This window comes from Sinocyclocheilus rhinocerous, unplaced genomic scaffold (genome assembly GCF_001515625.1).
Source record: "Sinocyclocheilus rhinocerous isolate Xijiao unplaced genomic scaffold, SAMN03320098_v1.1 scaffold368, whole genome shotgun sequence".
Taxonomy (NCBI): Eukaryota; Metazoa; Chordata; class Actinopteri; order Cypriniformes; family Cyprinidae; genus Sinocyclocheilus; species Sinocyclocheilus rhinocerous.
In genome coordinates, this window is record NW_015664681.1 from 1,652,503 (window position 1) to 1,662,465 (window position 9,963).

At 37.0% G+C, this 9,963-nt stretch overlaps 1 long non-coding RNA gene across 1 annotated transcript; it reads left to right on the plus strand.

The window, feature by feature from the left end:
* The first annotated feature begins 2,203 nt into the window (after positions 1-2,203).
* On the plus strand, positions 2,204-3,815 carry LOC107730249 (uncharacterized). Its single transcript, XR_001638665.1, has 3 exons — positions 2,204-2,445; positions 3,340-3,432; positions 3,740-3,815. It is a non-coding gene; the product is annotated as an uncharacterized LOC107730249 (long non-coding RNA).
* Positions 3,816-9,963: the final 6,148 nt, after the last annotated feature.

The window sequence follows — 9,963 nt, forward strand, 5'->3', positions numbered from 1 at the left end:
AATTGCTTTGTGGTGTTCTTTTTCCAGTCTCTTGAATTGGTTAATGTTTGAATTAACATATTTGACATACATGTTCCCCCTGTTCTTGTTTTTTATGAAGTACTTCTATAGTTTTACTGAATATCACTATTTCAGATATCACTGAATATAAAAGTTATGTAAGCGTATTGTAATTTATATATACAGCATCCTATCATAATTAATTGTCACGATCAACTCATTATCAATATGCACAATAATTTGCATTATTGACACACTATTTTCCTAATTAATGCTGTTCAGTTGCTTTGACACAATCTGTATTGTTAAAAGCGCTATATAAATAAAGGTGACTTGACTTGACTTGACTGTAGTTAGTTTTAGTGTACTGTGGAATATGTTAAGTTGCTTTTAATTTTATGGCAAACTTTCTATAGTGTAGTGCAGCTAGGCACCCTTAATTATTGACAACCCAGAGACACATATGTAAACAATAGTATTAAATGGTTATGGGTTCTTTTAAAACAGACTAAACAACTATTATGCAGCTTATTTATTGCACTGTTCCTTTTTGCAAGTTTCATTTGCACTAAAGTTAGGGGATGATACTGGTCTTCTGAATTCTGGTAAAGGATTGGCATGCCAACTTAATCACCGTCACAGAGTTTTGACATAAAGACATAGTAAAATTGCTTTGACACAATCTGTATTGTTAAAAGCGCTATATAAATAAAGGTGACTTGACTTGACTTGACTGTAGTTAGTTTTAGTGTACTGTGGAATATGTTAAGTTGCTTTTAATTTTATGGCAAACTTTCTATAGTGTAGTGCAGCTAGGCACCCTTAATTATTGACAACCCAGAGACACATATGTAAACAATAGTATTAAATGGTTATGGGTTCTTTTAAAACAGACTAAACAACTATTATGCAGCTTATTTATTGCACTGTTCCTTTTTGCAAGTTTCATTTGCACTAAAGTTAGGGGATGATACTGGTCTTCTGAATTCTGGTAAAGGATTGGCATGCCAACTTAATCACCGTCACAGAGTTTTGACATAAAGACATAGTAAAATAGTAATGTATGAAAAAATATTTTTAAATACAAATAGGATTCAAGTGATTACAGTTATGAAAAAAACCCATTGCAAATTAATTTCTCTTAATATGTAAATTTGATTTTTTTAAGAATAAATTTTATTAATCTCATGAGTCAAAAAATGAACAATAGCAACAACAGCAATAATAATAGCAAATTATTTCAAGCATAATAGTTTTTACTTTTTACTATTTTTCATAATTCATTATATCATATAAACCTATATGCTTATACTATATATAGCACTATTATTTTCATGTTGTTGCACTGTAGCCTGTTCTTGATGTTCCATTGGTTGCTTTGGCACATAAAAAAAAATCCATGAAGGAAGGAAGAAATGTGGTGATCAAAGTTAGGTCTACATGTGACCCTCGACCACAAAACCAGTCATAAGGGTCAGTTTTTTGAAATAGAGATTTATACATCATCTGAAAGCAGAATAAATAAGATTTCCATTGATGTATGGTTTGTTAGGATAGGACACTATTTGGCCAAGATACAACAATTTGAAAATCTGGAATCTGAGGATGCAAAAAAAAAATCAAAATATTGAGAAAATCGCCTTTAAAGTTGTCCAAATGAAGTTCTTAGCAATGCATATTACTAATCAAAATTTTAATTTTGATATACTTACAGTAGGAAATTTACAAAATATCTTCATGGAACATGATCTTTACTTAATATCCTAATGATTTTTGGCATAAAAGAAAAATCGATAATTTTGACCCATACAATGTTTGGCTATTGCTGCCAATTTTCCCGTGCTACTTATGACTGGTTTTGTGGTCCAGGGTCACATATAAGGTTTGAAAGGAAGAATAGCAATGTCCATATGTCGACAGTTTTGAGAGAGTGTGCACCAGTTCAAACGGTCTCCAGAGCATTTATGCTGCTGCACTTGTTCCAGCAAAACACTTAATGCAGCTAAAATGATGTATTCAATGCTTTAAACATGCTCAGTTTCTCCCAATACTAATAATACACATAGCCAACGAAGCCCACATTTAGGGAGTTGGGAGGTAAACCAAACTGATTTTAGGAGGTGCTCCAGTGGTCCTTTACTCCCCTAGCAAGGTTGTGTGTCAGGCTTTATGATTCGCCACACATAATATTCATCCGCACCGCTGAAGAACAGTCAAGTCTACGGCGCTGGCGGAAGAACACTATTTCAGATGTCATCGTCGCGCTTCGGTTATCGCCAAGCAAAAATGTCTGCCTAAGGGAAACTCGCAAGTTACATAGTGGATATTTGCAATATAAAATCGCAAAACATACCGATTTCATTATCTTTCCGACGCGAAACAAGGACACCTACGCCGTCACTGGCACACCCGATCGCCCTAGTTGGATTTTTGACAACAAAACAGGTAAAATATTGCACAGAGTTTGTGAGAGGTTTCGGACTGGGTGAAAGAAGTTGGGATAGAAGAAAAGACAGGAGCCGATGTGGAGCGAAAGGGGTCGGCATTCGCTTTAACATTTCAGCTTGACACCTCGCTGTTTATTCTTCACGATAAAATGTGTTATTTCAGTGCTAATGGTCGGTTTTCGCTTAATCGTTTCATGGTCGCACCATTATTATTATGAATAGGTTAACTGGCAATTAGCGAACAACAACAGCAGCGGCGTTGTTTGTAAGTATCAATTCTCCTGTAATGCAACAACAAAAGTGTGTAGCGGCTGATGGTTTGACAGCGCGTGAGCGTTCATTGTACGCTCGTGACTTTTGATACATTGAAGAATCAAACACATGCAGTTGAAAAATGATGCTGCGGGTCCATGTGTGTGACACCGTCGAGCACAGCGTCTTTCTCAACATGTCCACGTTTGGTCATCCCAAAAACCCTATTAGGCCTGCTCTCTAACGTTATAATAAAACCTGTTTCCACTGTGTCACCTCATGTCATGCGATTGCTATTGTTTACAAAAAGAAATTCCGTAACCTCGTCTGAAACTGTCAGTAATACGAGGCTGGGGAGAGGAGCTCTTGGGTCTGTCTCTCAGGAGCTTTTTTTTATTTATTTCTATTTAATGGATAACACATAGGTTTTGATTGAGGACAACCAGGTCCTTCGATAGCCCGCAAGGTTTTGGAAGAGCGCAAAGTTAGTTCTGCTAAAAGACAGGAGATGGGGATGTTTAGCAAATGTCAAGCTGCGGATGTTCACCCGATGTCATTTGCATAAGCTGTGCTGGCTAGCATGAAGCTTCAGCACACATCAGGCTCTCAGATTGAGGGGAATGATGTTTGTGTTTTGTAGATTTAGAAAAGGATCGTAAGGATGAACCCTCAGCAGCGGATTGCCGCTATCGGGACGGATAAGGAACTGAGTGATCTGCTGGATTTCAGCGCGGTAAGACATTAATCAGTTATTTTACTTCTTCAGGACTCTCTTCCAGCTGTTGTCATTGGTTCAGTCACTCACTTGTAAGATATGCATTAAGTTGAAGTATTACTTTTTTATGTTGTGAATATTTGTTTATTTCTCTCCTAATTATATGACAAACAACACACACACGCATACATGTATATACATGCATTTTAAAAAAATATTTTAGAATATGTAATATATGAAACATGTATTTATTAAACACGAGACACTGTCTGTGTAATGTTAGTACCACAGTATTTCAGAGAAATGTTTGTGTGTCTTCCAACAGATGTTTTCTCCACCTGTAAACAGTGGGAAAAACAGGCCGACCACTCTTGGAAGCAGCCAGTTCACCACATCAGGTAGGACTTCCTGTGGAAATCCTTTAATTAAAGATTGTCTTCCTCTCACACTGTCCAGTCACCTTCTCTTGATTCTCAATGAAGTCTTGTTGCTTTTGATTATAGTCATGAATTCCATCTCAAGGTGTTTTTGATTTTGTCTTGATTAATAAGGAGTGTGTAGAGAAGGGTTCAGTAATGCCAGTAATGGGCTTTGAAATCAGATACATCCGCTGTTTTCATTACACTGAAATGAAAGGCACCACTGTTGTCAACTTGTCAGGGCTGGTAGTTAAATTTTTTACATGCATACATACTTTACATACATGCGTACATCATTGCTTTTCTTAGATTTCACATTAAAGTTGTACTTTGATAGAGTTCCTGTTTATATATGAATCCTGTCATAGGTGACTACACGTTTCTGTAAAGATCATCCATTGTCTAATGTGCCGTGGAAGAAGGAAACAATCAAGCACTATTCCATCTCAATGCTTGTTTTATGTAAAGCAACAAAGCAGAGCCCTTGTTACACTCATCTGCTATCTAGAGGACACTTTTAGTGGATTACTGAATAGCAGCAGAGCCGAGACTGCAAGACGCTTTTGTAAACCTTTTCAGAATGTTTTGTAAAATAACCTGACTTTGTTGGCTCGCATTAGCTAGAATCTAACAGTAATAAATGAAAAGTTTACGCACATGTGGTCTTGTAATCAGTCTTTGGCTTTGATGTGCTATGATGCTAAATGTGATAAATACATCTCTTGTTTGTTTGTTGCTCCTGACACAACTTACTCAAAACAGCAGTGTTTCAGAGATGGTTTGGAAACGCTGTGGGGCGCTATTTCAAGCACCGGCAGAGATTTGTGTGTGCGGAGCATCAAGAAGCCATTTTGCTGTATCCATCTATGCTAGATAATTCAATATAGCTTGGCATTCCTGATTATCAGGTGACCTAGATCAGGTGAAATATCTGATTCCCAAACTAGACCAGCAGAAGCAGAGTCCTGTTTTAGAATAAAGAATTTAAAGTAATATTCCAAGTTCATTACAGCATTTGTGGCATAATGTTGATTACCACAAAAATTAATTTCACTTGTCTCTCCTTTTTTTAAATTTTTTTATTTTTTAAAGCTGGGTTACAGTGAGGCATTTACAATGGAAGTGAATGGGGCCATTTTGAAAGTGTCAATAGCATAGCAACAAAAATGTGAACAATATGTGTGTTAACATGATTTTAGTGTCACTTACTAACCGTTTCTATCCAATTTTACAACTTTGTTGCCATGACAACACAACTAAAACCTTAAACGATGATATAAATGATGAGAACAACTTTACAGCTGAAATAATACACAAGTTTTAACAGAAGAATCCTAAAAAAAAAACTTACATTGTGAGTGCCTCCCTATAACCTTGATGTTTGCTTTCATTGTTAAACAACAATGAAAAAAAACATCAAATAGGGGACTTGAATTTTTTAATTTATTTATTTTTATTGGAAATCAACTTGGTACTCCAAATGATGTTGATTCAACATAACTTGTATTTGTATAATATTGTATTGTACCTGCAATATTCCCTTAAAATATCCATGTGTGTATTAGGAGGTTTTGATGGTGGAAATGTGCGCTAAGGGTTTGGCTAATCTGTCAGATCTTTGTAAAGAGCAGCCCTTGTGTGGGAATGCAGTGATATGCCCTCTGTTTCATCCACAGCTCGGCAAGACATGTATCACCTGTCTGATAACAAAATTCTCTTTTGTTATCTCCAACACTGTTATTTCTCATGTCGTAGCCGCAGTGTTATACAGGCGTGAGGTATTGTGCAAAGATAAATGTCCTTTGCTTTTTCTAGAAAAAAAGCTGTTGAAACGGACCCACCAAGAAGCATTTAAAACAATAGTGGACTAGAAACATCAAATAGGGGACTTGAATTTTTTAATTTATTTATTTTTAATGGAAATCAACTTGGTACTCCAAATGATGTTGATTCAACATAACTTGTATTGTATAATATTGTATTGTACCTGCAATATTCCCTTAAAATATCCATGTGTGTATTAGGAGGTTTTGATGGTGGAAATGTGCGCTAAGGGTTTGGCTAATCTGTCAGATCTTTGTAAAGAGCAGCCCTTGTGTGGGAATGCAGTGATATGCCCTCTGTTTCATCCACAGCTCGGCAAGACATGTATCACCTGTCTGATAACAAAATTCTCTTTTGTTATCTCCAACACTGTTATTTCTCATGTCGTAGCCGCAGTGTTATACAGGCGTGAGGTATTGTGCAAAGATAAATGTCCTTTGCTTTTTCTAGAAAAAAAGCTGTTGAAACGGACCCACCAAGAAGCATTTAAAACAATAGTGGACTAGTGCCATCGGAGGATATTTCTGCAAACACAACTTTTCCTCTGTTAGACCCCACCTAGTCTCGCGTAGCCAGACCTTCAGACTGACGGCTGAAGGTCTGGAATCCATGGCGAAAATCCACCGTTTAGATGATCCTGAAAAGCGCTCGTCGTCACAGTTGTAAACACAACGGCTTTCTTCTTTCGTGAGGGGGTTTGGCACCACACATCTTTGTATCCAGGCGGAACATTAAAGAACGCGACACGCACGTCAACCGGAAATCCTGTATAATTCAACCAATCCGACAACGACTTCGAAACTCCTGAAGTGTTTCCACTTTTGTGTGCCATATGCATCAGACGTTTAGCCAACGGTCCGTGGGCGTGACGTCTGAGGCTGAGACTAGACCCCACCCAGTGCCTCTTCATGTGAGGCAACAGTTCAATTAATTGCATGTCAGATCAGTTCATAAATTGAATGAAAGTGTTACAAATGCTTGCACTACTGTTCAAAAGTTTGGGGTCAGTAAGTTTTTAAGAAATTCATACTTTTATTCTGTTTATTTTCATTAGATTGAACAAGAGTGACAATAAAGAGTGTGAATAAAGAGTGACATTTATACTGTTAAAAATTATTTCTGTTTCAAATGAATGCTGTTCTTTTGAACTATTCCCTGGGGAAAAAAATTGTCACGTTTTCCACAAAAATATTAAGCAGCACAAAATTAAGCTTTGCTCTCACAGGAAGAAATTACGTTTTTAAAATGTTAAAATAGAAAAAAGTTATTTTAAATTTATTTTTGATCAAATATTATGCTTTGTGAGTAATAAGAGACTTTTTTTCAAAAACATTTAAAAATTTTACCAACTCCAAATTTTTGAACGGTAGTGTATGTATTATCTGTTACAGAATTTAAATATGTAAATTCCTTGGTAATGTCTGAATTCACTTCTTCTTGTTAAATAAAGTTGTTGATTAAAATAAGAGAAAATTCTGGATTCATTTATTTATATTTTAGACTCCCTGAGTTTTTCCTTTTTTTCTTGCTTTGTCAACAAAGCTGTCTGTAGTGTGGCTTCGCTCTGAGCTTTTGAACTTGTACCTGAAGTCATCCTCAGAGAGTGAGCTGCGAGTAAACCTACACACACATATATATATATATAACTTGTGGGAAAATATGCTATTTACATCATTTTTGTGGTTTTCAAAATAGTCTTTAAAAAAGCTCTGTGTTTTTTTGTGAAGGACCCCTTCTCTGTGGCAGGAGGCTGTTTATTTTTAGCTAACCTGCTGCTTGCTCTGTGAACCATTGGGCCACGTTGCGCATGTGATGCCGTCAGAGCAGTGGCTTCCTTTGGCAGGCTGGTGCCGCCACGGCAGGAAGAATTCTGGGAGGGTTTTTTGGACATCTCATGTATGTATCTCAGGTCACCTCATGGCTTGGTTATGGAAGATCATGCTGTTGCCATAGTGATCAAGACCCTTTGAAGGCAGGTTACTTGTGCATCACTTGGGCATGTGCATCTTTTCCAGCCTTTCAGCAAATCTCCCCCCAACAGCGGATTTGTTGGCATTTTTGGTGATTGATTTGGATTTTAGAGGGAAAAAAACAACAACTTTGATGTGAGTTCAAAGAATGGAAATTAAACTCGGGCATATTTAGATTATGGTTATTCTTTCAATATATTTGAGAAAGCTGAGTTTATTCTGGCTGTGATGAATAAATAAGTGTCTTGTGGAGGACAGCTGTGTTTGAAACAAAGAAGAGATGTTGTAAACTTTCACATATGTTGTGGAGCAGTCTGCTGGATGTCTCAGGTGTGATTGGAAGTTACAACAAAATAATGACAACAGGAAAATAATGCATGGTATTTCTAGAAGTCGATTTCTTTTGTGCTCTGTGACGAGTAAACAATGAGATTTTATTACGATTTTTAAGTGCCCACAAGCTTTCCAGTTTATCCAGAAGCAATAGTAAGTTCTGTTAAGAATCCTCTGCGGTTTTTAACTAACCTTAACAAATGCCTGGAAAACCAGCCTAAGTCATTTAGGCCATATGATTCGCCTAGGCTGTTTGCATATTTTTGCAGTTTGTCCTTTTATTAGGGCCCAAGACACTAAGGCAGGGCCCTATTGATCCCCTAAGGATTATTATTCATCTTTTTTTTTTTTGACTATCCAGGGGTTTTTGGGGGCCTTAACATGCTCAAAAACTCTTGGAAATTGACACACATGTTGGAATCTGCGGTCATTAGGATGCTGCAGAGGCTGGGACCCGGATGTGGCACAGGGGCTCTACAGTGCCCCCTGGAACACAGTCTGAAATCTTGATGTATAGCTCACACATACTTGCACGCATTAATTTGAAACTCGGTACACATATAGATCTCATTGAGCCGAACAAATATCGCACTGCATGTCATAGGCTCTGCCCAACAGGAAGTTGGCTATTCAGGGCTGTGTAAAAAGCGCATGCTCTGGAATTTGATATACTCCTAGGATTTCCAAACGATGGCCACCAAACTCAGTCAGCATGACCTCAAGACATTGGGGATGCTAAATTGCCAAGGGATTTTTGATATCTAAACGGTTTGGCCATGGCAAGGCGACAAATTTATGGCGAGAAATGAGAAACAGGAAGTGTTTAATAACTGTTGCACACATTGTCTGATTTTTATGAAACTTCAGTGGTTTGTTCGCTGTATGAGACCGATGACATAGATTTGATTATTATGACTGGCAGCAGGAAGTGTCATTTTCAAAATGCTTTGAATTCAGCATCTAATTTTTACTCTATTTGCTTCAAACTTCATCAGAATAATGTCAAAACATGGCAGATGCAAAACTGGGAAGGGATTATTATCTCAAATACTGTTATCATGGCAATGCATCAAACTTTAACATTTGTTTCCTGTGTTTTTGAGGCAGATAACATTCTTAGAATTTCATGAAACTCAACACACCCATCCGTATTAATGATAGTTAGACACTGGCAAAAGCTCAGAAATGGCCGTGGAGGAAGCACTCTATAGCGCCTCCTTTTGACAACTGTGGGGGTTAGTTTTTCCTATTGTCACTAAACTCGGTACATATATTGTTCTCGTCAAGCCGGACAACTTTCTAATTTACAGTCATTAGCTACGACTAACAGGAAGTCGGCTATTTTGATTTGAACGTGGATTTTTTTTAAAAATATGGCTGTGAATTAATGCATACTGTTCATATGAAAATCATTGAATTCACACCAAACTTTGTCAACATAATTTCAAAACATTGAGGAACGTAAATTGCGAACGGATTTTGGATATCTTGAACGGTGTTGCCATGGCGAATTATTGAATTAACAGTAAAAAATGAAAGAGTAATTTTCTTATATTTTTAAAGTGCATTATCCAAACTCTTCAAAACATTTTACATATGGAGAACTAGGGCTGTCAAAATGGCTGAAAAACTAAATTCGAATTTTTTACTTAAATATTATCAATATTCATAGTTTAATACAAAGGACCAAAAACCAATCACAAAGAGTACTTTCTTCATTTAAAAACTTGAGATGCAGTGGGATGGGGAAAACCTCCATAAAGTCTTGAGACATGTTTTTTAAAAGTTGAACTTACATTAATTGTACATATCTTTCAATACATGCGGCTCTCTTCTGCGAGACGCGAGTGCAACAGTGATAGATGTCCCTCTAGAAAATGCGATAAATATGCATTCTGTGTGAACGGCTTGGTTTCGGTTTTGAAGTAAACAATATCTTCCCCGCTGTAACACCCCTGTGGACTGTTTGTTGTGGTTTCTTCCCCTTGTGTTGGTTTAGCCCG